We start from the raw sequence: 27,486 nt of genomic DNA on the forward strand, positions 1-27,486 counted from the left end.
ATTTCCTCTGTGTGTCTATGTGTGCACAGTGAGGAATGAAACCCCCAGCCTTAGAATGCTGTACAAATGCTCTACCACTGGACTATGTCTTCAGCCCTTGTGTTTTTGAGACAAGACTCTGCAGGTAGCCCAGGCTAGCCTTGAGCTTGTGATTCTGCCTTGGATTTCTGATGACAGAATTACATCTCCAACTTTACCTTGCCGTAGTTTAGATCTTCAATGTACCTTGAAGGTTCATCCATCGAGGGCTGGTCAGCTGCCTGTGGTACATTGAAAGATATTAGAGCCTTTAGGAGAAAATGAGTCTTACCAGAGAAAGTTAAGTCATTAGGGCTATGCGCTTAAAGATGATACTGAGAACTGCCTTAGTCAATGTTTTATTGCTTTAATAAAACATCAAGGCCAAAAGGCAAGTTGGAGAGGAAAGGGTTTATTTGGCTTTCACTTTCAGCAGATCAGAGTCCATCATTGGAGGAAGTCAGGACAGGAATCAAACAGGTCTAGAACCTGGAGGCAGGAGCTGATGCAGAGGCCATGGAGGGGTGCTGCTTACTGACTTGCTTGCCCTGGCTTGCTCAGCCTGCCTTCTTTAGAACACAGGACCACCATCAGTCCAGGAATGGGACCACCCTCGATGGTTCACTAATTGAGAAAATGCCTCAGAGCTGGATCTCATGGAGGCACTTCCTCAACTGACGCTCCTTTCTCTGTGATGACTCTAGCTTGTGTCGAGCTGACACACAAAACCAGCCAGGACAGGAACCTAATCCCTTCTTCCCTTTCTCTGCCTCCTCACTGCTGAGAGGTAAACAGCTCTACTCCACCAGTGACTTCCTGAGAGGATGCCCTGCCTCACCATAGGACCGAAGCAATAGGACGAAGAAAGCTTGATCTAAAGCCTCTGCAGCCATCACCCAGCACAAACCTTTCCTCCCTAGAGCAGATTGTCTGAGGCAGTTTGTCGGAGCGAGGGAAAGCTGAGGGACAGTGCTAGAAACAACCTACCAGGGGGTTCCTTTGCTCAGTCTGTGGGTGTGGCTAGAAAGAACAAAGAAGAACTGGGCAACCTCACCAGCCCATGAATGAGGTCTGGACTCCCACATTGAGTGTTGGGCCTGAGCAGGGGTTTCCTGTACCCACCAGACTTTCTTATCATGCCCCTTCACTCTGAGTTTCTGGGACCCACATCATCCTCTAACGTGGCTCCCTGGCAGGACCAGCCTGGGTCTGGAAGAGGGTAACTTGGTCCATAACTCAGCTGCATCTCCTGGCAGCTGCTCCTAGCACAGAAGCGTCAGAATCTGCACCTCCACTCTCTGCACCACAGCAGGTCAGTTCGAGGCTTCTCTTCTTCCTCTTGGAGATCCCAGAGCTTAGGTTGCTGAGTCAAAATCAGACAAACCTGATCAGCTCCTCCCTCTCAGGCCCTGTCCTTCCCCAGACCCAATAGTCACCCCCACTCATGTCCATATTCGAGACAAAAAGTTAGGCCAGACATGACACTCCCTACAAATGTAAGCAGATTCACCCTGTTGATGGTGAAACAGTACTGTCCCCTCCCCAAGGCAAATGCTTCTCCTGACTGATCTTAAGAGCATAGCCCCTCAATCCTGGAGTGAGAGTCTTAAGTGTCTAGTTGGCAGCCTGGCCCCAGAGGGAGAAATCAGAAGCTCAAGGTCAGAGCATGGGAGTTCTAAAAAAACGATGTTAGTTTCTAGTTATTCTAATGCGCATCCTCAGTTTAATGACTAAAGGGGAAAGGCTTGGCTTGTGGGGTGGGCACAAACCTTGCTCACAAACCCTGGCCAACTGAACTCTCTAGAATGAGGTGCTCTCTCAGCTACCAGGACTTCATGTGAAGCTCTAGTGTCACTCTGGGATCCCCAGATTTTGGTCATGAATGATATAGTATATACATTATACACTCCTGCGACCTTCAGAGGAACCGCAAGGGTACCCAAGTCTCTTTCTGCAACTCTGTAATGGGGCACGGAGGTCCTGGCATGCAGGTTATTGAAGGGATGAAATGAGGTGCTAGACACATGACACCTTGGACAGTACCAGGCACACAGTAGGATGCTGCACTTGCATGCTCCTGTCGTCGTGTCTCCAGAGCTTTCTTCAGAGTTGACTACTATTATGACATCATCCAAATGGATTACACTTCTGAGTCTTTATCTGCAAAGACAGCCTTCTGGATTCTTGTTTGTTGGTATATATTCATGTCTCGTAGCTGCATGCATTCTTTTCAATATGGAACATGAATACACACATATGTATATGTGCATATGATTGTGTGTGTGTGTGTGTGTCTAGAACATTCTTTTACAGCTAAGGGCCACAGAAGGATGGGTTGTTTTGTGCTGATCTTGCTCCAGTAAGTGATGAGAGGCTATAGGCTTCTCTTTGTCTTCTTTCTGCAAGATGCTCAGCCCCACTGTTGGCATCGCACTCTACATCTGAGGAAGACACAGTAGTGCATGCTGGAGAGGTGGTGGGAGAAGTTGCTGAGGTACAGAGTAGATCTCCCCTTGGAAGGTGGTGGGGGTCGTTGGTTGAAGGTAGGAGACATGAGCAGAGGAACCTAATGACCCACCACATGCTCGCTGCTGCCACTTTGCCAGCACAGGCCCTGGCATGGGGCTAATTGCCTACTTTCCCAACATGCCACCTGGAATCTTTCCCAGCCTGCACATCTGTCAGAGCTGGCCAGTGCCTCTTTAGAGGAGGAACCAGACAGAGGCTAGGAGGTGGACGGGTGAACTCTCCCCTGTACCTCTCTGTTGCCACCACAAACACCTGGGCTGCCTCTGCTTGACCCTCAGCACCTCCTGAGCCGTCTGGCCCAGAACCATCTGTGAGACTGTGGAGGCTGGGATGCAGCCCTCTAGCTCTTTGTCTGTTGGATGCTGTGCTGTCCACTTAGATCAGCCATGAGGCTCCCTAAGACCTCAGGCTCTCACAGAGGTGCCACAAACTTTTTGCAGTCAGATCTTGAGGCAAGGGACAAGCATGGATTTCCCTCAGGAGACAGAGAAGGAGGGGCTCCAATGGTGTGGTTTAGGGTCTTCCATTGTTTTTCTGGGGCTATAGGTTTGAAGTACTAACAACAGGAAGGCTTAAGCAACAGAAGTGCAGAGTCTCTCCTGAGAGATAGAAGCAAGAGAGTTCTAGAGTGACTCTGGGAAGTTCCAGGCTTCATGTCCCTGTGCATTGTGGGTAGCCACCTTCTTGTTGTCATATTCGTCTCTTCCATGAATATGTCTCCATGTCCAAATTTCCTCCTTCATCAGACTATCATACATATTGGATGCATAAATACACCCCACAGCATATCATCTTAACCTTAGGACTGAAGCAAACACATTCCACCCACGGCACCTGTGTCGTCACACAGGCATGGATGCCAACAAGAGCCCTGTGCTTGGATGGGCCCAGCAGCCTTGCTAAGCCAATCTCCTCCTCTGTAAAATGAGGTGATATTAGGCCCAGACTGGAAGCACAAACTGAAATAATGTCTGTACTGCCTTTAGCCTGTGAACCAGCAGGTAAGGGGTTGGCAGAGAGCAGTTGTGGTTATGATTGTCCCACACCTGTGAGTTGGGAGAGCTGTCCACTCTCCTGAGTGGCAAGGTCTTCTGAGTCAAAGTAATTGAGGAATGAGAGTCCCATTTGCCCCAAGCCTAGGCAACTCTCCCATAGCCTCAGGCTTAAGGAAATGCTTTAGAAATAGAACAAAGACTTCCATTGCAATTCAAATTCCTTTGGTAAAGAAGCAAAAAAGACTCCTGGGAACAAAGAGCATGAAGCAGAATTAACCTTTGGGATAATAGCAATGCCTGTTACTTTATATTTTAAACAGAAGCCAGCTTTTACAAAGTATTGTCTTCCTTGTATCTTGGTCTCCTTTGTCTTTGGAGGATGCCAGAAGCTCAGGAATGGAGTTCTGGAAGCCTGGAGCCTTTTCACTAGGAATCTTCCTCCCATTTCATAGTCATTTTCAAATATTATAAGGGACCAAAAGGAAACAGATTCCTGCTTAAATGTGTCTTCTGTCTTCCAAACCGAAAGGTCTCCTGTCTGCAACAGAACATCATCACAATAGCCGTGTTCCTATCCAATTAGGAGCCTGAGCTGATAAAATATGTCCTGCCAAGAATAGCAATGAGAGAGAGAGAGAGAGAGAGAGAGAGAGAGAGAGAGAGAGAGGAGTTTTTTCTTCAAAAGTATGGAAAAGGGGCTTTTAATCAGAGAAGCAGATCTTTCTTTTTATTACCAAGGATAATACAATATGAATTTCTCCTCCAAACTATACATAATGAAGGTAAAATGAATCATGGGAAATTTTCTTCAGAACTATGAGATTCTGATGAGGGTGGGAGCTTAGGATGTTTCTTTTACTTGGCTTGAATCATTATCTACTTTTTCTCAATAGAAGATATTTTCTTTTTATTCAAAGAACTGGCCAGATGCCATGGGCAAGGTGCACTAATTCTCCCAAGTATGTGCACGTGCTAATCGCTGCAATGACTACCTAGTGTCAAACTGCTAGAATGTCCTAATAGCCTTTGTTTTCTTTTGGTTTGTCAAATGATAGTCTGGGTACTGGAACAATGTGACTCTCATTTGTGTGAGTAAACGTTGAATAAAGTAGATAATGTTCTGGATGTGGATGAACATCAACCAATCAGCTGAAGAAGAAAATGAAGTCTACTGGAGAGGAAGAATTTCCCTCAGAAGTCTAGGACTCAAGATTGCATCAAGACTGCTGGAACTTTAGCCCACTAGTTTGCCCTGTAGAGTTAGCGTTTGTCTGTCTCTGTAGTCAAGTAAACCATGGTGTTCTTTTCCGCCCTTCTCCACCCTTATCTCTTCCAACCCCCCCCCCAAAAAAAAACACTGGGGTAGGGGGACAAAAGGGTTAGAAAGGAAAGGGGTGTTGATATTGTTAGACTACTTCCTGATGATTAGGGGCATCGAGTTCCTTGGGGCAAGTTCAATCTTCATCCTCAGGATATCTCCAAACAGCAACCAGCAATCCAGCAACCCTGCAAACAGCAACAGAAGCAAGAACAAAGGCAGTAATGGTGATGGTGGTGGCAGCAGCTGCAGCAACAAAGGGTATAGCTACCACCTTTCTCCAGGCTCTAGCATTTTATCTCCTCTGAAGAGTACCCAGAATTCCAAATGTTAACCGTCTTCAGCTAGCAAAATCGCACCCCTGTAGAGCATGAGGCAAATCATTGTCAGCTGCTGTGGACAATCTGAAGCAGTCCCACATACACACTTAGGATTAAAACAAAAACATATTCCTATAACATTTCTGTGTTTAAAGAAACCAAACATCTCACAAAAGGAGGTGGTCCTGAGTATCGAAGAGCCTCGTTAAATCACAGTGGCCCTCCAAGAAGAGAGAAGTCTGAGTTTGAAGAGGAGATGGTAAGAAAAGAGAGCTTGCAGTTGTAATGCATTTATTGTGAATAGAGGTCATGACCCAAGACATCCAGCATCTCCTGGAGAAGTCTCCAAAACTAGGGACGCACCCTGGTAAACTCTCAGCTTGACGCTTTTGGTCCCAGATTTGGAAATGGGGAAGTCTATGCTCTTTTAAGTCACTAGGTATATGTGTATGGGAGGGTTAAAGAGGGGGACCTGAATCAAGTGTGTTAAAACTACCAAACCAAAGTAAATTTGGGTGTGACTAAAGGTGTTTTGAGAGTCCTATGTCTTACAACATGTACAGTGATCACCACTGATATTTATGATCCTTCCTGGTAAGAAGTCCAGGGCAAATATCCAAAGAGTATCCACAGAGGAAGAAAACACAACATCAAATGAACATCATAAACCTTCCAGTCACCTGTCATCACCCTCATGACATAAGACAAAGAGACATTTCTGCTACCACTGCCTAATACACACCTCTAGCTATGCCTCCCAAGGAGAAGAGGTCTGTGGTGAGTCCATTCTTCAAGCATGGTTCCCAAAGTGACCATTTGGGAACTCATTTGGCTCTTTTTTTAATCCATTCACCCACGTGCTCACTTTCAGGAATGCAGCCTAAGGAACCAACCATCGGTGAGCAAAGATGAATGAACAGGCATATGCTGTAGAAAGCAATGATGGGAAGATTAAGACATCACCCTCAATGTCACAAGGGAAAGCCACCGTGGTCAATAGTGTGCAAAGTAGTTCAACACTTCTGTACTGGAGTAGTGTCGGTAACAATGGTTAGTGAGAACTCCCAAAGGCTTCCTCTGAGTGAAGCAAGAAAAACCTAGCAAAAATAGGCAGACTCTCCTTGTAACACTTAAACTATAAACAAAACCTCGCATCCAGGGAAAACATGCCAAGAAAAGAGCAGTGTGGCTGCGGCGGCTGTGAGTGCCATTGGGTTCTAGCTGCCATCGGTGCATTGCCTCTTAGTTCAGAACTAGAAAGTAAACCTCCTGTCCTCAGCCCCAGCCCAAGAGAAACAGAGACAGGCTCAATGAGCCTAATTATCAATTTCAAATGATCTGATTCTGTGGAGGTCTGCTAAAGTGCTCATCCAACTTTAGACTCACGTGCGCCTCCAACAGCCACATGGGACATTTGTCAAAATGTGGGCAAATATTTTAGCTGCTGATGCATGAGGCAGTGAGTAACAGCCGGGGTGGGGTCTAGACTCACCAGAGCTGGGGAAGAAGAGAAGCTTTAGGGGTGAGGTACTTGGAGAATCCATGGTTCAAAAGCCTGCAAACTCCTCTGGGAATGTGGAGAGCAGTGTTAGTTCCTAGTGCACAGGCTTGGGACAGAAATATGAAAACCGGAAAGCCTTCATCTCTGACTCACTGACCTTGAAATTCTCTACAGTGGGGAGGAAGGCCAAAGCAATGCATGAACTTTCCTGACTAGTTGAAGGTATATCCAACACACACAACTGCAGAGGCCCCCAAATATTTTGGTTTCAGGCTCTGGCCACTAAGCCAGTGGACATAGGTGTCAGAGGCTGCACATCACAGAGGACACAGACCTCACAGTTGTTCATAAATGTCACCAAATGAATGAGAACAATAAGTTGCAACATGCCTAATCATTCTTTGGAGCTGCCGTATTATGATGTCCAAAATGCAATTATTAACTCCAAGATCACACAGTGATGGCATGGCTCCCTGTATTAGTCGGGGTTCTCTGGAGCCACAGAATGTATGTGTAGTCTCTGTATAGTAAGGGAATTTGTTGATGAGTTACAGTCTGTAGTCCAACTCCCCAACTATGGTCAGTAGAAGCTGTGGACGGAAGTCCAAGGATCTAGCAGTTGCTCAGTCCCACAAGGCAAGCAGGCAAAGAAGAAAGAATCTTCTTTCAATGTCCTTATGCAGATCTCCAGAAGAAGGTATGGCCCAGATTAAAGGTGTATTCCACTAAGCCTGGATCTGGGACTTGCTTTGTCCTAGATGACCTTGAACTCAGATATTCCCCTTGCCTTGGGATTCATAGTCACTATGCTTCAAGATCTCCATGCCAAGATCCAGGTCAGAACCTTGTATCTCCAAGCCTGAAGATCATGATCACAGGTGAGCCTTGCAATTCTGGATTGTGGTTCATTCCAGATATAGTTAAGTTGATGACCAGGAATAGCCACTACACCCTGACACACAAATGAATGAAAACACTGTCACTTGTCCCTTGTAAAGCCCACACAGTGAACTCATCTAATCAAAATGATAGCACTGGCCCCTTGCATTTAAAAAGAAATCATTAAAGTATACACCATCTCATGGAAACTTAACTTAGATTCAAAGACACCAGTAGGTTGAAAGTAAGAGAGAGAGAGAGAGAGAGAGAGAGAGAGAGAGAGAGAGAGAGAGAGAGAGGCAGACCTTGGGATTGATCCCTAGTACCAACTGCAAATACACACACCACCACCACCACCACTACCATTGCTGCATGTCCTACATGCCTACTGGCAAGACTAAGAGCAAACCAACTTTTCCTTAAGACATAACATCTTCTAAGACACAACAAAAAGAATATACAATTAAAACAAGAATATACAATTAAAACATATATACACTTAATAACAGATCTCCCAAGTACAGCGAGGAGACACTGACTGGACAAATTGGTAGTAGATGGCCCCACTGGGAAAGCTGAAGATCTAACACATCACTGTCAGTTATGGGCAATTGGACAAAAGACTGTCAACAAACAGTAGATTTGACAACCCAATAAACCCATGAAGATGATCCTTAAGTTAAAACCTGATTATGTCCTCAAGAACCTATCATAGGTTAAAATTGTTTTAAATTTTAAAATGCACTTTAGAGGTTAGAGGTGTAGCTCAGTTGTAGAGTGTTTGCCCATCATGTACAGAGCTATAGGTTTGAGCCCCAGTAATTCATTACACTCGGCAGAGTGGCACATACACATCAGCCCTGGGCTTTCAGTGGAAGTAGAAGGATCAAGCGCTCAAGGTTTAGGACTAGCCTGAGCTCCTAAATAGACCCTAGCTCCAAAAAGTACATGTAATATATATTTAACCTGGCAAACATCTTCCCCTAGCCCACCCTGCTCTAAGTGTCCTCAGAGCATTAGCCCATAATTGAGCCAAATGATCTCATACAAAGCCTATTTTGAAATAGTTTTAAATCTAACATGTAGTTTATTACATACTACAGCGAAAATAAAAACCAGAATTGGTTTCTGTGCTGCTTGCCTGGAAAAAGCTCAGGATTTACAGCATAGTGTCTCCTCAATGCCCGTTGTTTTTACACCATCATAGATAAAAGAAAACCCTTTTAAGCTGAGCCTTGATAAGTCGGAGACTGTCTGTAGGACTAATACAAACCCACAGGACTCTACCCCACAGCAGCACAGCTACATTTTTACGTATACATGGAAGAAGAATAAAGTATATTTTGTTCCACAAAACAATTCTCAAAACAATTTGAAAGAATGGAATCATTTTGTCCTTAGTTACCTCCTCTTTGTGGTGATAAAGTACTGCAGGAGTTACTTTTTGTTGCTGAGACAAAATACCAGGATCTAAAGCAACACAGGGAAGAAACTTTATTTTGGCTCCCGGTTTCAAAGAGAAACTCTGAGCTGGTGGGGACGTGTGGCCACAGGCAGCCCAAACTGGGAGCTAAAAGATCATACATCGTCATGCACACACATGACAAACGAGGCTCCCCCTGCTCCCCTCCCCCACCCCAACTCCAGTAACATGCTTCCTCCTGGTCCACTGCACACCTCTTGTAACCATGCCAACAACTGGGGACCAAGAGCTCATAGCAGCTCAAGGAGCAAGGGTCTGTTTTAGCTTATAGTTCCAAAGGGACACATTCCATCATGGTCCCAGGCAGGCAAGGTGTGGTGGTGCTGGGGGCAGGCGGCTGGTTGGTGACCCTGAGAAAGAACACACAGTGGGAGGGACCGTGCTACAAAGAACACATAGTGGGACCATTCTCTCTAGCCTCAATAGCCACACCATTTGACCCACTTCCTCTTACAAGGCTTCACCTTTCTAAAGATTCCACAACCCTCCCAAACTAGCTGGGGACCAAGCCTTCGAACACATGAACTTCAGAGAGCATTTCGCATACATGCCGCATGTATGAAACACTTCCTTTAGCAAGAACTGAAAATTCAGCTGAAATTCCAAAGCAGAAAGTAATTTTAAAAATTCAAAAGACTGTGAAAACCAAACAAGTCTTTCTGGAATAACCAACAGGCCAACGAAAAGTCACAAAGGAAAGTTTAAAAAAAAGGAATTTAACAAATGACCCCAGGAGAACACAGCCTGAAGAATCAACAGAGCCTGCATGGATCTGTCCTAGGTCCTCTGCATATACGTTGTAGCATTTAGCTTGGGGTCTTTGTGGGACTCCTAGCACTGGGAGTGGGGCTGTCTCTGGCTCTTTTGCCTGCTCTTGGGACCCTTTTCCTCCTACTAGGCAGACTCATCCAGTCTTGATATGAGGGTTTGTACCTAGTCTTATTGTAACTTGTTATGTCATGTTCAGTTGGTATCCCTGGGAGAAATGGAGGATCTGGGGGGAGAGAGAAGGTGGGAAGGAACTGGGAGGACTGGTAGAAGAGGAAGCTGCTGTCAGAATGTATTGTATGACAGGATAATAATAAAAAATATCACAAGACTGTGGAAACAAAACAATGCATTTTGGAATAACCAAAGAAAAGTTATGTGAGAAAGTTAAAAAAAAAATGAAAATAACGAGATTAAAAATGCAAGATTCCAAAATCACAGGATGGAGTAAAAGTGGTTTTAGAGGGAAATTCTTAGCTGTACGTGACCATCATAATTAATAATGCCCTAAATATTTCAAAATCACCTGAAAATCAGATTGTAAATATTTTACTGCAACAAAGGGTAGCTATGTAAAACTATGGGTTTGCCAATTAGCTTAATAATGTTACCAGTAAAGCATATATCAAAACACCGTATTATACTTCATAGTCTGTCAGTTACAAACAATAAATGAAGAATTTAAAAAATATATACACAGTGAAAAGAAGATATCATGGATAAATACCTTAAATGTTAACTTTAAGAGACTAGAGAAATAAGATCAAACTAAACCCAGAGTGGAATCAGGAATCAGATTAGAATAGAGAGATCAAGCATAGTCTAGAAAAACAGTATAAACAATGAAAACAAAAGCTGTCAGTTTGAAAAGATCATTGACCTTTCACAGTAAAGGCCGCAAAGTCGATGCCATTATGATCCCTGCTTCACAGATGAGCAAGCCGGGGCAGAGCAGAGTCTACCCTTTCATAGACAGCTATTAAAGCCTTACTTAGGGCCAGGCTGTGGACGAGGCTCTAGGAGGCAGAGGTGTACAAAATGTACACTCAAGTAGCTCATCTCAGGGAGAGGCATGCACCCACACAAGTCAGGAGTCTGCCCAGGGGTTCAGCAGGGACTCCCACAGAAGCGGAATTTTGATGGAGAGAAGGTCTTGTATGTAAGCAGGTAGTGCCAGACTAGACCCCAGTTGACAGAGGTCTGTCTACAGCTGGCATGCAGAAGCTAGCTCAGCACCCTTGGGCCTTGCCAGCTTGCCACACAGGTTCCTGTTTTGACCTAAGTTCTCCACAGTAAGGCCTTCCCTCCCTTTCTCTGACTGTTTTGCAAAGGTAGAGCTCCTGGACCCTTTAGACATGTCTGCTTGCTGGAAGATTGAGAAACCCAAAGCTACAGGGGCAGGCTCTGTACTGGGCATGGAGCCTCAATAGCCACCCTGTTTGACCCACTTCCTCTAGCAAGGCCTTACCGCTAAAGTGGGTGCCAGGAGAGATGAGGGTGCGATGGCTTCTGACTCAGGGGCACAGCCTTTAGACACAGGGTCTCTTTGCTCAACAACCAAGTGGCCATATACACAACCACAGCTATCTCCCTGTCCTCATAGCACTGAGGTTGAAAGCTGGATCTGGGAAACCAGCTGCCGAGATATCTGCGCTCTGTTCCTCACTTCATGGCTGCTACATCTAGGTCCCAGAATAAGTCACCTAAGCTACTTAAAGCCATTTAAATCTTTGCAATGGAGATAACCCTAGGGGTCTGTTGCTGGACTCCTTATGGATGTGACATGTTTAGATGCTCAGTTTTTTACATAAAATGGTCCAGTAGTAGCTTATAGCTTGTGAACATCCTCCTATGTAGCTTATATAAGCTATTTCTAATACCTAATAAAAATGTAATCATTATATAAATAGTTGTTATGCTGTGCTATTTAGGGAATAATGACACACACACACACGCAAAAAAAAAAAACCTGGCTGTTTCACAGATGCATCATTTTAAAAAATATTTTTAATCTGCAGTTGGTTTCATCTGTGGATGTGGCATTTCCTGATGAGAAAGGCCAACTGTATTTCTTTCTTTGAGGTGTTTGAGACCAAATGAGATAATATATTTTAAATGTTGAGGATGGTAGACAATAAATATTATCCATTTAAAAAAATCAGTACAATTGACAAGCTAGATTGACCATCTAGATAAAATTCAAATTACTGAAATCAGAAATGAGCATGCAAATGCTGTTATTGATCTTGCAGGGGTGAAAAGGGATTCTGGGAGAAATTATGAATGACAACATGCCAAGAAATTAGACAGCAGCAGAAATGAGCAAGTTCCTAGAAACACACATTATAACTGAATATGAAATAGAAAATCTGAGCATATTCATAACAGGAGATCGAGTAATTTAAAAATCTCCCAACAAAGACAATCCTAGAACCAGAAGCTTCCAGAATAATCCATGCTCATCCTTCATGACTTACTTCAAAAGAGGGAAGAGCACTGCCCAGCCCATCCTATGGAGATGGCACTACTGTGATACAGCAGCGAGACACAGGCATCATGGGAGAAACCTACAGATACCCTAAATGCTCTACCCTTAAAAGACCCTCAGCAGATTATTAGATCAATAATATGAAAATTTCTCAGCAAAAATGTTAGCTGGCTGGATCAAGTAGCCTGTCACGAGGGTCACTTATATGCCCAAGCTGAAGTTATACCAAGAAGGTTAAAGTGTGTCAATCTGCAAAAAATCAGTGGGAGCACACCACACAGAGAGAATAGAGAAAAGCAACATCTGATACAGAAGTCTCATTTGATACAGAAAATACGTTTACCTGTGGTCACAGTTTTGGAGGGTACAACCGGCAGCTGGTTGGTTGAGCTGCTTGGGAGCCTTTCATGGTACATGTAATACCAGGAGTACGTAGATAAGCAAACCCATTGGGAAGTGAAGGAAAAGAAAGATTGGACCTACAGTCTCCTTTGAGGGCATCTCCCCGTGATCTAAAGATCTCTCACTAGGCTTGCCTCTTAAAGATTCCACGCTTTCCAATAGCACCCAGCTAGGGACCAATCCTTTGACATAAGAGTCCTGGGTAGCATGGTTGATACAAACTATAGCACATGTTCTACTAGGCATTCATCTGTGTAAAGGGATGCAAGCCTGCTTTGGCAGCACCAGCCTCACATGATCCTTTACAGATGGCTGCCAAATCCTGATTTTGCTACCTACTAAGCAAGTAGGTAACTGTAGGCCATCAAACAACTTCTCTGGGCCTTGGTGCTCTCATCGGAAGTGAGGCAGAGAAAGCAGGAGTCCTACTGTGGGGCTGAGGTGTGGACATTGATGGTGCTGATTGAGTTTACTCATGTTAGAATGGCAGTAGGTCATAATCAGTTTGGTGCAGATGGAAAGTTTGCTCTTGTTTAGCCACTGAAATTCATGCTTGAATTTAATCCCTTATGAGATACCGTGGAGTGGGATGGGAGAGACTTTTTTATGGCTTACTTCTAACTTAAACTTAAAAGCAAGAGGAAACACTTAAACTTACTGAAAAGGATGTAGAATATTATCAGGACATTTGACATCATAGCACAAGAAATATTATATTCTGTCAAATATATTTGCTTCGCTTTTGTTGTATTTATTGCTTCTTTTATTTTTAAACATATTTAACATAATATTTAATATATTTAATATATTATATAACATAATATATAATATAAAATAAAATATATTTAATATATTTAAATATTTTTAATATAATAATATAATTTTCTCCTTCCTTTCCTCCTAATAAATGCTTTCACATATCTCTCCTTCCTCCCTTTCAAATTCATGACCCTTCTTTATCATTAATTGTTGTTTATTATTAATTGTTGTTTATCGTATATATAGGTATAAATATTCTGAAATGTAACCTGTTCATTCTATTGTGTAATGTACTGACAACTGGTATCGGATAAGCATTTGGCAGCTATCTTTTCCCTGGGAAAAGCTCTTTCTCCTACTTTAGCATGACTGTGGTTGTCCTTACTCATAGACAGTCATGTTAGTGAGACTTTATGGATGTAGTGTCCAATATTACCAGGAGACACAGTTTCACACTAAGCTCCCTGGTCCTCTGGCTCTTATAACCCTTCTGCTCACCCTTCTGTATTGTCCTTGAGGCTTAGTTATGAGAGTTGCATTATAGATCTATGCACTGGGCCAAGGCTCTACTACTCTGCATTAGGATTGGTTGTGAGCTTCTGTAATGATCTCTATCAGCTGAAAGAGAAATTCTGATGATAAAGGGTAAGACCTCCACTCATCTGGAGCTATAAGGACAACTATTTAGAATATAGTTAGGGATTATGCTGGTTTAGTAAAGTGGTAGCTGTAGGTTCTCCTCCAAAATTCCATTACTTCATTAGTCTGAGGCAGTTAGCTATGTTTCTGGTACAGGATTGTTTTCACTTTGACAAACAGATCTTAAGTCTAACTTGAGAGCTGTTGGTTACTACTAAGGTCTGTGTGGTAATACTGCACCCTAATGTTATGGTCCATCCTGGTCATTGTGGTTCATGGGTGTCCTAGCTGGGTAAGACTGTTGGTTGGTTCATTCCTTTGATAGCTTCCATGGTGCCTTCTGGTAACATGAAAACTAGTCCCTGGACAGGAGGCTTTTAGGTCAAGAAATTCTAATAGATTGACAGATGAATAGGTTCAGAGATGGTTCAAGAATGGTTTTACCATAAAAGGCAGTGGAGTGCAGCTGAGTCTCTGACACACACCTACTGGAAGCATATAATCCTCTGTGCTCTCTTAGGTTCTTACACCAAGAAGGGCATCTTCAAGCCAGGTGTGGCTCCTCAACTCTGGCTCAAAGGTGTAAGCCCAAATAAACCCCTCAGTCTCTAGCATTTCTGTCACAAGCAACAAGAGTCTGAGGACCCTCCTTTTCTTCCAACTGCAGTAGAAAAATATAGTGCAGGTTACATTCACCTCAAGGCCAACCATGCTAAATTTCAGATCTGTATGCATGAATCCTAGCCAAACTAGATTTTAAAAAAAAGTTTAACTGCAGGCACACTCCTGAGATAACTCACTAACACATCAATCCATTAATATATAAATTACATAAAAGGGTTGATCCATTCATGAAGGCACAGCCCTAATTGGCCCTTAAAGGTCCCATTGCTGCTGCCTCTTTCTATCTCATAATGGGTCAGTAAGAGACAAACCATATCTAAATTTGATTAGTCGTTTTTCTTGTTGCTATGACAAAATATCTGATGAGCATTACTTAAAGGAGGAGAATTTGCTCTGGTTCCTGGTTTCAGAGGGTTGCCCATCTTAGTGGGGAAGGCATGATGGGAGAGCTCCACCTGGGGCAGAAGAGTGTGGCAGATGCTCCTTACACGAAAGAAGACCAGAAGGCAGAGGAGATAGACTGGAGCCTGGGGCAGATAAAACTTTCAAAGGTCGACTCTTAGTTACCTATTTCTTCTAGGCTAAGCCCAAATCCTAAAGGTTTCACTGCCTTTGAAAGCACCACAAGGTTTGGGTGGCTGTTGGAAACACATGAGCCTGCTGAGGATGTTATGGAGTCAAACCACAACAAATCACAGCTACAACAAACAACTTTCCACGTGACACAGGCCAACTATCCAGGTACTTCTGCAAGTATAAGGTCACTCCTATTGCCCACACATTTTAAAAGCTGCTTGCTGATGTTTCTGCCTTTGAGTTTCATGGGCTTCAATGTTCTAGTCCAGAGCAAAGGAAGCACTGTGCATAACAGGAAAGGAAGGACAGTCACACATCACAGGCACGGGGTAGCAGGGTTGGAGAACTGGCTCAGAGGACTAGGGTGATGGGTTATAGCCATACTGCAGTATGGGTATTGAAGACATTCTATGCTGCCCTGGGCATTTGTAAGACCTAAGGCCCTTGCAAAGTGGAAGAGATGGGAGACAGGCACACATCTGCTACTCCAGCTGGGCAGTGATCACATTTTATTTTACTTCCTAGTTACTGCTTTGTCTTTTAATCATTACAATACCTTTTAGGTATGAATTGTGTGGGAAGCCATAATGGACCCTCTCTAACAGCCTGGGGGGCTGGCAGGGCAAAGGTCCTGAGTAAAACAAAGAAGAGCCTCTCCCCATGAACTGCCAGTCAAAGGGAAGTCCTGAGACAACTGTGGGATGCTCTAGACTGTGCAAACATCAGATGTCTCCACCGGATGGCCCTTATCTCTTCCTCCTGAAACTGCCAAGAATGCCCCTCCCTCCTTTGTTCTTCCTCTGAGAGCTTAAAACCTGTGTACCCCAGAAAATTAAACAAGACCTCGACAATTGAACCCCTCCTTGCTTGGTCTCCTTTTTATCTCCCCCCTTTGATTCTCAGGTAGCACCCCTTTGGAACCCTGAATAACTGGACCTGCTGGACGGGTCAGAATTGTCCATCCAGCTTGTTATGTTATTCTCCTGCCTCTTCAATATATCCTACAGGGCGCACCACCGCAACTGGCAAGACTATCATTATTACTAAATCATTTAAAAGTTTTGAAGTTCTATCAATGCTCTATAAAATGCTGTGATTGAACAAAGTCCATTGCATTCCAAATGTGGCACCCAGTCCACCCAAAATAGGTGAACTGGTCACTGGAGAACTACAAACATTTCTTAGTGGCCATTTGGCACACTATGGAGGTGTTTATGTGTAGTTATTTCCCCATATCTGTGGGGGGTTGTTTCAAGACCCTCAGTAAACACCTGAAGTCCTCTGACACAATTCAGTGCTATAGATGAGCACTAGAGTATCAAAACAGCTGCTCTGATAACCAAGGTGGCTATGATGACTATTCTTGGTTTGTCTGCATCTGGGATTAACTAAAATATGAATGGCTAGACAAACCTATGAAAGCTTGTTGTATTTTCTTAATTAAGTCATTTGAAGTGGGAAGGGCCATGTCTTCTAATCTGGGTTTTTGAGGTGGGAAGCTACACCTTTAATCTAGAACTTTTGAGGTGGAAGATCTATCTTTAATCTGGGCCACACCTTCTGCTGGCTGCCTACATAAAAGGCATTGAAGAAGAAGGCTTGCTCTCTCTTTGCCTGTTTGCTCTCACTCCCACTGTCTAGTCCATTTCTCATTGGAATTAGATAGAGCCTGCTTCTCTGGGATTCTAGCATATACTGGAGACCAGCTGAGACATCCAGCATCATGGACTGAACAACTACTGCATTCATGGATCTTCCATTGATAGACAACTGTGCTTATACTAGCTGGACCACAGATGTAAACTATCCTAGTGAATCATATATATACATATATGTGTGTATGCATATATATGTGTATATATGTGTATGTATATGTATTACTTACATAATGTACACACACACACACACACACACACACACACACACACATTCTTTAAGTTCTGTTCCTCTAGATAAGCCTGACTACTACAGTGGTACTAAGTGGCAAATGGAGCAGTAGTATCCCAGAGTGGATATGCTGTAAGAGGAGGTAATTTACACCCCAAAGCAGGATAAGAAGAAAAAAACACAAAATTGTTCTTCTGAATACACTTCTGAATATGACATGCAACTGAAAACTGATGGAGTTGTTTAGTTCTGGAACTTTCCTTTGCTATTTCAGACTATGTTGAGCACGGAAAAAAGAAATGGTGCAAAGGGAAACTGTGAGGACGAGTGTGTGCACCTACATGTTACACTGGTTTATGCTTATGGACAATGTGAAACTCCCTTTATAAGTAAAATTATGTAAGTAGAATGTGTCAATTTAAAGTGAAAATATGAAGCAAACAGATTCAGAGAAAGCCATTCGGTGATTAGGTTTTGGGAAATCCCACTGTAAGCAAGGCTATCTATACACCATGGGTGTTGTCAAATGTCAAACAGAATTTTTGATCCTTTGGGGGTCTGTGTAGAAATAGGTTTATACACCAAAGAAACTCTAAAGTCTGTTTTACTCTGCATCAGATTTTAGATAGAGTGTTCTGTTTCTCTGAGCCATGTGGCTGTAATGTCCTCTCTTGTATTCTGTTTCGGAAGGATTGAGTGGTGTGGCCTTAGTGGAAGAGGTGTGACCTTGTGGAGGAGTGTTACTAAGAGTGGGCATTCAGGTTTCCAAAGAGCCCACAGCAGTCCTTGCTTGCTCTCTCTGCTGCCTCCCTGTGGATCAGGGCTCCTGGGCCCTGCCTCCCAGCACCATGCCTCCTGACTCCCAACGCCATGATCATGAACTCAAAAACTATAAGTGATTCCCCAAACATTTTATTTTATATAATTTGCCTTGACTATGGTGTCTCTTTGCAATTATAATTCAATTACAGAACAGTAGCAAAGGCATTACCTTTCAGTTGAATTTCTTATGGAGGACCCAGTGTCCTAGAATATTTGGGTTTCAACAACAACCCATCAAGATCAGGGTAGCCAGCATGATCAAATTCTGGTGATGACTCTTGAGGACTGTTGTTGGCCTCATAAGATGGGAAGAATCTAAGAGGCCTGCTCTAGTTTACTTTGTTGCTATGATAAAAACAGTGACCAAGAGCAACTTGGGGGAAAAGGGGTTTATTTCATCTTTCAGTCTAAATTCCACCATCAGGAAGGAACTCAAGTCAGGAACCTGGAGGCAGGAACTGAAGTAGAAACCACAGAGGAAGCCTGTTCGCCAGACTCTTTCCTTTGGCTTCTTCAGGAATTTCTCATGTACCTCAGGTCTGCTTGCCAAGGGAGGGAACAGCCACAGCCAGATGGACCATCCTACATCAATTAGCAACTAAGAAAATGCATCACAGAGGAGGAATGGATACAAAAAATGTGGTATATATACACAATGGAGTACTATTCAGCCATTAGAAACATGAATTCATGAAATTCTTAGACAAATGGATGGAGCTGGAGAACATCATACTAAGTGAGGTAAACCCAGTCTCAAAAGATCAATCATGGTATGCACTCACTGATAAGTGGATATTAGCCTAGAAACTTTGAATACCCAAAACATAATCCACATATTAAATGATGTCCAAAAAGAATGGAGGAGTGGCCCCTGGTTCTGGAAAGACTCAGTGCAAGAGTATAGGGGAATTCCAGAACAGGGAAGCGGGAAGGGGTAGATGGAGGAACAGGGGGAGGGAAGAGGGTTTATGGGACTTGCGGGGAGTGGGGACCCAGAAAAGGGGAAATCATTTGAAATAAATAAAAAATATATCAATAAAAAAGTGCATCACAGACATGGCTATAGGCCAATCTGATGAAGGCAATTTCTGTATTGAGATTCCCTCTTCCCAAGTATGTCTAGTTTGTATCGGGTTGACAAAAACTCACCAGCAGAAGAGGGGTTAGCAAGACCCTTCTTCCTTCATTGCTAATGTATTACTTTCAGTAAAGAGGACTCTATTCTCACAACCCAATGACCTCACCAAGTTCCCACCTTTTAAATACCATCACACTGAGACTATGACTTCAACGACAAAATTAGCACAAACGTTCAGTCCATTGTTCCTGGATGATGCTCTTGCCCGTGGCTTCTCCAAAGAGCAGCTCCTGCTTCTTCATCTTAGCCTTGGAGAGGAGTGGGCTGAACGTTTCTAACTTGTTCCTATTGATCCTATTTGTTAAAAATGTTATCGGATCTAGCTAGGAAAATTGAAATAATATACCTACCATGTGCGTATTTGCCACTTACAGATGTGGAGGAATGTAACTCAATAAAAACATTCGAGTATTATGTGTTGTGGTTTTAGTTAGAATTGTTAATTAAACACATATACTAACCTGAAGCCAACAGAAAGAAAAAAAAATATTTGTAAAGAAGTTAGGCCGTGTATTATGTGGTTTTGCACAGATATGGACATTCTAGTTTGAAGCCCCTGCTTAATGGGGGGGGAAAGGCTTGGAACTTAGAGGTGCAATCTCTTTAAAAAGATTGATGTGTAGGTAAAAAGTCATGGTTTAATTTTGCCTCAGTTTCCTCTTCTTGAAAAGAGCAGAGCTATAATCTCTGCACAGTTTTTGAGAGATCAGTTCAAAAGTTCAGTGGTTTGTGAAATCGGAGGCATGGTCTGGTGCTTGGCCACAGTGTCTCTGCTCTCTGCCTCTCAGATGGCGCTGGATCACAGGTCACCAGGAACAGATGAAGAGGCTGCCTCCCCCCAGCTCTGACTGTATAAGCAAATAACACACAGCAGGGCTGAGGACTCTGGATGCTAAGCCCCCTTTCCTGTTTGTCACTCCTCTCAAGTGCTTGGCAATAATTTAAGGCAAATATCAGGAGCCCAGCGGGGAATTACTGTTAAAAAAAATTAAAAAACGCTGGTGTGCTCTAGTGTAATTAAACAATATAATTAAAGTTCTCCTGTTGAAGTCAGTTGGCAGGGGATGCAGGTCACTGTTTCAGATGTAGCCAAGGTACTAGTGTTTGTTTGCTCCTTCCAAGGTTTATCCATATTTTATGGTTTTTGTCTCATTCTGACTGTACCAAATACACAAGAGAAATGTGTGCATGTGTGGATCTGCCCCATCAGTCTGTAACTTCCTTGAGAGAACATACTGAGTCTTGATGACCTGCCTTTCCCCAGAGACTACAGGATACTGGTGAGGCTGGTGATTCTCCAGGGAGATCTCCTTAACAGTGACTGATACAATGCATATTCCCATCCAGAACTTTATTCTGGGAAGTCTGACTTCCCACCTCTCTGTGATGGTCAAAAGGAGTCCTTTGGTTGTAATTTTAAGTGAAATTGCCTGATAACATGGAATGGCAATCTCTGGCAAGGGGAACTCCTAAGATGTCCATGAGGCCTGCTTTTCATCCCTCCAGTCTTTCATTTTGTCAACAAATATTCACTCAGAGTCTTCCAATTGCCACTTGAAGCACCGCATACAAGGAATAGAGTGATAAGGCTGCCAGGCCAGCTTTAAGGAGGTGTACACTCCAGAGAAGGGCACAAATAGTGGAGAAGGAAGCTTGTGCCATGTGTTGGCAGTGAGTGGCATGTGTAACGGTGACACAATGAGGAAGCAGAAGTGGCAGGAAAGGGCTTGTCTAAGGAACAAAGAAGCTGGGAGACAAGGGATCTAGGGAGAATGCTCAGTGAAAGAAAAATGGCATGCCTCAAATTTTGGGGTGTGGTTGAGCATGGACATGGGGTATAGTTGGAAAAGAGAAAAGGCCTATTTTATAGAACACAAATTGGAGCAGGGTGATGGAAGACAAGATTGGAGAGAAGCAATCCCTTCAAGTGGACCACATGAGCCAGGGATCAGAATCTGAGTTTTGTCATAAGAAAGAGGAGTCTCTGCGGGTCTTGAGGAGGGAAAAGTGTGGCATGATGTGGGACAAGAGCTCTCAGCTGTATGGTAAAGTGATCACAGGAGCATACAAGCAGATGTGGGAACATGGCTTGGGAGGCTACCTTCATAAATAAGTGATGGACACTTGTACAAGATGGTAAAAATGAAAAAGAAGATAAAGAAGGAGAGCTGAGGATGGGGGATGAGAGAGATCTCATCTCTGAGGCCTATCCACCCAGCCACAGTACAGAATGTCTCCTTCCATGGCTGCCTCAGAAGCTTGAACAACGGCATCATGCAAATGCACGTGTCCTTGCCACAGCACAAGAAAGTCCAAACTGTGTCTGGGCTGATGGCACTGGAAAGGACTGTGCTTCATTACCCACATCCTGGATTCTGAGCCCGTGTGTAGAAGAGTTGCCTGGGTAGAATTTGGATGGTTCTGGTTCTTTTTGGTCTGAGGACTCCAACAGCAAAACATACCCCATCCTTGTGCCATGTTTTGGGACCCCCTTTTGAAAGGCCCCAACATTTCGGTGACATTTTCTAGCATAACCAGAACCCTTCAGAGATTAATTGAAGTGACACCTGTAAATGGATGGATATGGTGAACGACCAGCATCTTTGGTTTAGAATGGAACATACTCTCATGAGAACAGGTTGGTTGGCCTTCCAGTGGCTTCTCTGGACCCCCAAGTCCATATTATTGTGGTGCCAGACAAAGCCTATAGAAGGGATATTGTGAAGGCTCACAACTGGGCCTGATTATTTGCTGGAGTCAATTGCAGAGACAAATTCAGAGGTTATACCTGCCCAGTAGGAACTCAAATGTGACCATATTCAAAGTAGGACCCCGTGAATATGAATGAATCCACATGGGAGATCATCTCTGGGTGGCCCATTTCATCTTGTATCGTGTATGTGAAGACTTGGAATGGTAACAACCTTTGATTCTAAGCCTAATCCTGGGAACTAGAATTGTGCAGAATGCCTAACTTAGATAGGCTTTCATTGCTGTGAAGAGTCACCATGACCAAGGCAACGCTTATAAAGGACAACATTTAATTGGGGCTGTATTACAGGTTCAGAGGTTCAATCTTTATCATCAAGGCAGGAAGCATGGCAGTGTCTGGGTAGGCACAATGCTGGAGGAGCCAAGAGTTCTACATCTTGATTAGAAGGCAGCTACTGTCTCCCATGTGGCTAGGAGGAGGGTCTCAAAGCCCACCCTCACAGTAACACACTCCCTCCAACAATGTCACACCTACTCTAACAAGGGCAAACCTCTTAACAGTACCACTCCCTGGGCCAAGAGTATTCAAACTACCACAATGTTATTCCAACTTTAACACTAAGGCTGTAAGACAGGAGAATCTGAAGGATCCCTGGACAGTGCCTGATGTCTGACTGGATTCCACGAAACCTTTAACATCAAGGTCTTCTTTTGCTAGTTTTGGCTACCACAGCACTATTGTCTGCACTCCCTGGACTGTCACCCAGAAGAAGAACAGTTAGTTTGAACACTGTTGCCCTTCTACCCATTGCAATGCCTTTCTAGTGACAGAGGTCATCATTTTCTCAACTAGACTGAGGAGGAATTCTTCCAGTAAACAAATGAACTGGTCTAGACTTTTAGCCATCAAGCCCTTCCTGGCTCTTCATCCTACTGAAACTTTTCCATCTGCCACTCATCCTAATTGTCTAGTCTTTTCTATTTCTAAGAAATAAATATAGAAAAGGAAGTAAAAGAATGCTAGTTGGTCTCTGCCTTAAAAGACAGAAGTTGGAGTGGGTGCCTTCCTAGGTCCCAAAGGACCTGTGCATCTAGGTTTTTACTATTTTTATAGTAAATAGTTTCATTGTCACATGTCCTGAGAGTGGCTTGATTGCAGGTGTGACCATGGATTTCCAAGCAGCATCCTGCAGAGGTGAAAGTTCACAATGCCTCCCCATCCTGACCCTCAAAACCAGAGTCTCTTTCTGCACTAAGTAGATATATCAGAATAGCATATCACGTGAGCAAGGAATATGTCATTATTTACCTGTCAAGGTAATGGGGGGCAGAAAGATGTATAGAATCCTGACGGTATGGCAGATAGAGTAACAGTTCTTGTCCCTAGCTTTGAAACACTCTGTATTATAGCAGATTGGCCCGAGATAAACGTTGAGGTCTTTCAAGGTTGAAGCAATGGGGGGATAAAGAGATGGTTCAAGAGTTAAGAGTGTTTCCCACACAATCAGGAGGATCAGAGGTCAGAGATGTGTTTTCTGTCTTCTAGCCTAGCCAAGAAAACACAGGACAACAGTTTAGAGAGAGACCTTACCTCAAAGGAAAAGGTGGAGAGTGGTAGAGGATACCTTCTTCCAGCCTCTGTGTGTGAGGCTCAAGCCAACATGCCCATAAACTCATAGAACACACACTCACACACAAATAAATAAATCTTCACAGAAAGGTAAAAGATTTTAAAAAGCAGTGTGACAGAGTAAAATGTTCCTTGAAGATGGCAGATGTGGGGGTGGCAGGTGGGAGGGAAGGGAGGCTGGCAGCAGTCAGAGACAGGCTCTGTAGTGGAGTCATTGGCAAGGATGCAGCACTGCAGACATGTTAACTCTCCCTAGCGTGACTCAGGGAAGAGGCCGGAATGTGTGAGAGGGGTTTCCCAGATACCTCTACTGATCATGCTCTACTGTTGTCCTAGGAAAATCCAATCTATATTACTAGAAAAGTAGTATGTATTATATTACATAAAAAGTATGTATTATATTACATAAAAAAGAAAAGAAAAGAAAAAAAGAAAAGAAAAGAAACCAATATCCACCACTGCTGGGGAGGTAACCTGGTGTTACCACTGTGGAAAATCAGTATGGTGGTTTCTGAAAAGCCTGGAACCAGAGAGAAGAGTCAGCTACTTCCAAATATGTCACTTCCAAATATGTAAGTCACCACACTATAGAGATACTTGCATATTCCTGTTTATTGATTCACTACTCACAATTTACTCAGCATGGATTTGTTCAGGGTAGATAGGGAGTTAGGGAATCTGAAAATGAAGAATAGTGTCCCAACACTAGTCTTTTATTAACCAACAAAGATTCCTGGGCAGTTTAGTACTGACCACAGTCACTGTAACATGCTTGGCCAATTCAACCACGCTTGGGCACATACTTGGTACGGGACAATGTGTGTGATCTACTCCTTCACTAAGTACGAACAGTGTCTTCCATAGGTGCGTTTTATGATTGGATGTGGGTAAATGACATTTCTATTCAAGCACTCGCTTCAAAGATCATATATCCCAGGCATAAAACTTCCTCTTCCGACAGCACGTCCTAAAAATAATAGTTTGAGAGCAGTCAGGGAAGTAGGTACGTCACACTTTCCAGTTGAGAGGCTCCTCTCTGACTCCACCGTAACCTTCAATAAAAACTAGAACTCAAGGCAGGGCAACCTGTTCCTTCTAGCTTCCAGCCTGGCTTCTGAACGTGTGCCTTTAAGTACTTTCATTAAAAGCTTACGTGCAAGTTGTCTCTTCTTTGCCTGGGAAGGCGTCCTAGTCTCAGCCACCTCACCCAAGGACAGAGGTATTGTTCCTGTTTGTCAGTAACAGAACTGTTAGATGAGGCTAAGAGATGAATGGAGAAAGGAGCTGTAGCATATAGACACAGTGTGAAAGGCAGCCACAAAGAATGAGATGTGGCCACTTGTAGCAACACACACACACACACACACACAGACACACCGATGGAGCAGGAGGATGGCATGCTAAGTAAAGTCAGACACAGAAAGTAAGGCACCCTGGGTTCTTACTCCATTTGGAAACAGAGACCTGAAAGGAGAGAGGAACTACTAGAGACTGGAAAAGGGGCTGGGTGGATAGAGTGGTAGGTAGTATGGTGTCTGTCAGAATATCATCGAGAGTCCCGTGCATTCATACATTGAATATATGTAAATAATTACTGTAATAGAACTTTGCAACAAAGCTACAGACCATGCCTCTTGGACAGGTGCCCGGGGTTCTCGGGAAGGACAGAAGGACCTCTGGGGAACTTGTCTCACAATGGGGCCTTTGCTTCTCAATAAGTGGGTGCTGCACAGGCAAAGGGAGGGGGATTGACACCCCTCGCCACCAGACCACCACCTGGTCAGAAGGTGGAAACCTCAGTTGCAAAATGAACTTAGCTTTCTGGTTTACGCCTTATACACATGCAGACCCTTCAGCTGAGGCCACTACTCAGCAGCATCCTAGGGGAAATGCAACCTTCCAGACAGCTGACAAAACCCCCCTTGCTGAGAAAGTAAGGTGGCTCCAGGGAAGACCTGGGAAGCCAGAAGATGCTCTGCGACAGGGCAAGACAGTACAGATTCCTCCATCTTGCATTCTTGCTGAAGCTCTTTCAGGCTTATCTAGAATTTGAGTTCTTTGATGGAGAATCCCATTGAAAATTTTCCATTTCCATCCTAGGAACCCAAGGTCAAGATGACCCAGCTAACTTAGCTTCTGTTCCCGGCTTACATGTGCAAAACCTCTCTCCCTGTAGCTGCTGCTACTGTAAGCAAGTAAGCAAGATACTAGGGTGTGGGTTTTGCCTTTTAAAACCACTTACTCTAAACACTAAGGGCTTGACTTAGGTCTCAAACACCTATCTGAGTGTACTCCCAGACAGCTGGAATAAAGACTTCCAATTGGCCATAAACTGTGTCTGAGTGGTCACCTCTAGTGGGATCCCCATAACAACTTGGGGCATTTGCAGCAAAGTGTGCCCTGCAGAGATATGCTGGTGAACATGGGGACCTGTGACCCTATACACACGGTGACTGCCAGGCCTGACTCACTCCAGCAGAAGGTACAGGGGTGGGGGGTGCTCTATACTTCCTGCTGCTAGCTTGTCGCCCCATCTTTTGACTGAGCTTTAGCTAACTAGTGTTAGGGAGCCTTAAGAAGTGGAAGATTCTGAGGAAGCGACAGAAGCCCTGTCTTGAACAGCCCTGTGTCCCTGCTGCATTCATCCAATGGCATTTAAGGCTCATTAAATTTTGAATCCTGTGTCACCTGCCTTAGGCTCAAAATAGTTCTATGTGGCTTTTGTTTCCCAACTCTATTTTAATGGAAATTGTCTTCCATTCACCTCTCTGTTCCCTTCTTCCTGCTAGCGATAGCAGATCTTTAATAATCTCCAATGCGGAATCACTCAGTCTGTGAACCTGTCGCCTGGGGGGATATGCTGGACCTTGTCGGGTGTAAACAGCTGATGGCAGAGACGCAGGCAGGCTGGGCGTTAGAAAACCCCTCTCTCCAGCTTTGGCCCGCTATGGCTGTTTGTAGAGCACCCAGTAGTCGATCATCCAAGAAGAACACACCCACTGGTAGCTCTCTGACAGCCACTACTACACAGAACAGGTCACCCCCAGAAAGTTCTAGAGTCTAACGCAGGAGACGCACGTGCCTCTTGGGATGGCAGCCAGGTGACAGTCCTAAGAATAATTCTGACGTGGCACCGAACGTGTGATCTGAGAGCTTCCGATTGGATGACATCAGGACTACCCTCCTTGCTGTGCAAAAGGAGAGAGAGTAAGGACAGAGAAGCTAAGCGACTGCCCAGTGTCACAGAGCAAATCAGCTGTGGAGCTTGGCTTCACACACAGGCCACACAGAGCTGGAAGCTTTAGCATAGCCAGTCTTGTGTGAGCACTCTGCCTCGCTCCAGCTGAAGATTCCCTCCCAGCATGCCTGGCAATCATCAAGTTTCAGGGGCAGTTTTGATTGTTTTCAGAAACACTAGCCCTCGGAATGTCTATACGAAATGTGCTAATGCTTTAAACGGGCCAGTGAAACCATTACAAGATGTATCTGTGAGCGGGGATCGGTGTATGTGCCACCTCTGTGAGACCTCTGGTTTCAGCTAATCCCTTAAAATAAAGTTCCAGCACTTTAACCTTTTCACATTTTGCAGAAAGCTTCCTTCAGAGCCAGGCATGGGAACCCAAAGAGCAGGTGGGATTCAGTCCCAGGATCCCAACTGACAGCGTGAATGTCACTCTGCAGATAGAGCAGGTAGCTTCCCCAGTTGGGACCTCACAGCTGCCTTTAAGAAGTGTTTGAGGGAGATTGCTCTGCGGCTGGGGGATACCTGCCCTGCCATAACTCAGTGCAGCCATGGTAGCAAGCAGTGCAAGAAATGTCAGCTCTCATTAGCCTGCGTATAAATCTGCCGCTGCGAGAAGCGGGATTGAGGGACGACGGGAAAATGCCAGGAAGCGGAAACATATGTCGTTCACACAAAAGCATCTCCACAATGGGTGTCCTTCTCCAGTGCGGAGGCACCTGGAACTGGAGGCATTGTAGAGCCTTGTGTAGCTGCT

The 27,486-nt window shown here is 44.1% G+C and overlaps 1 pseudogene; it reads left to right on the forward strand.

Moving 5' to 3' along the window:
* Positions 1 to 21,327: 21,327 nt before the first annotated feature.
* LOC127671581 (glutamine synthetase-like) lies at positions 21,328 to 22,101 on the forward strand (annotated as a pseudogene).
* Positions 22,102 to 27,486: the final 5,385 nt, after the last annotated feature.

The sequence above is a fragment of the Apodemus sylvaticus genome, chromosome 21, assembly GCF_947179515.1.
Source record: "Apodemus sylvaticus chromosome 21, mApoSyl1.1, whole genome shotgun sequence".
NCBI lineage: Eukaryota > Metazoa > Chordata > Mammalia > Rodentia > Muridae > Apodemus > Apodemus sylvaticus.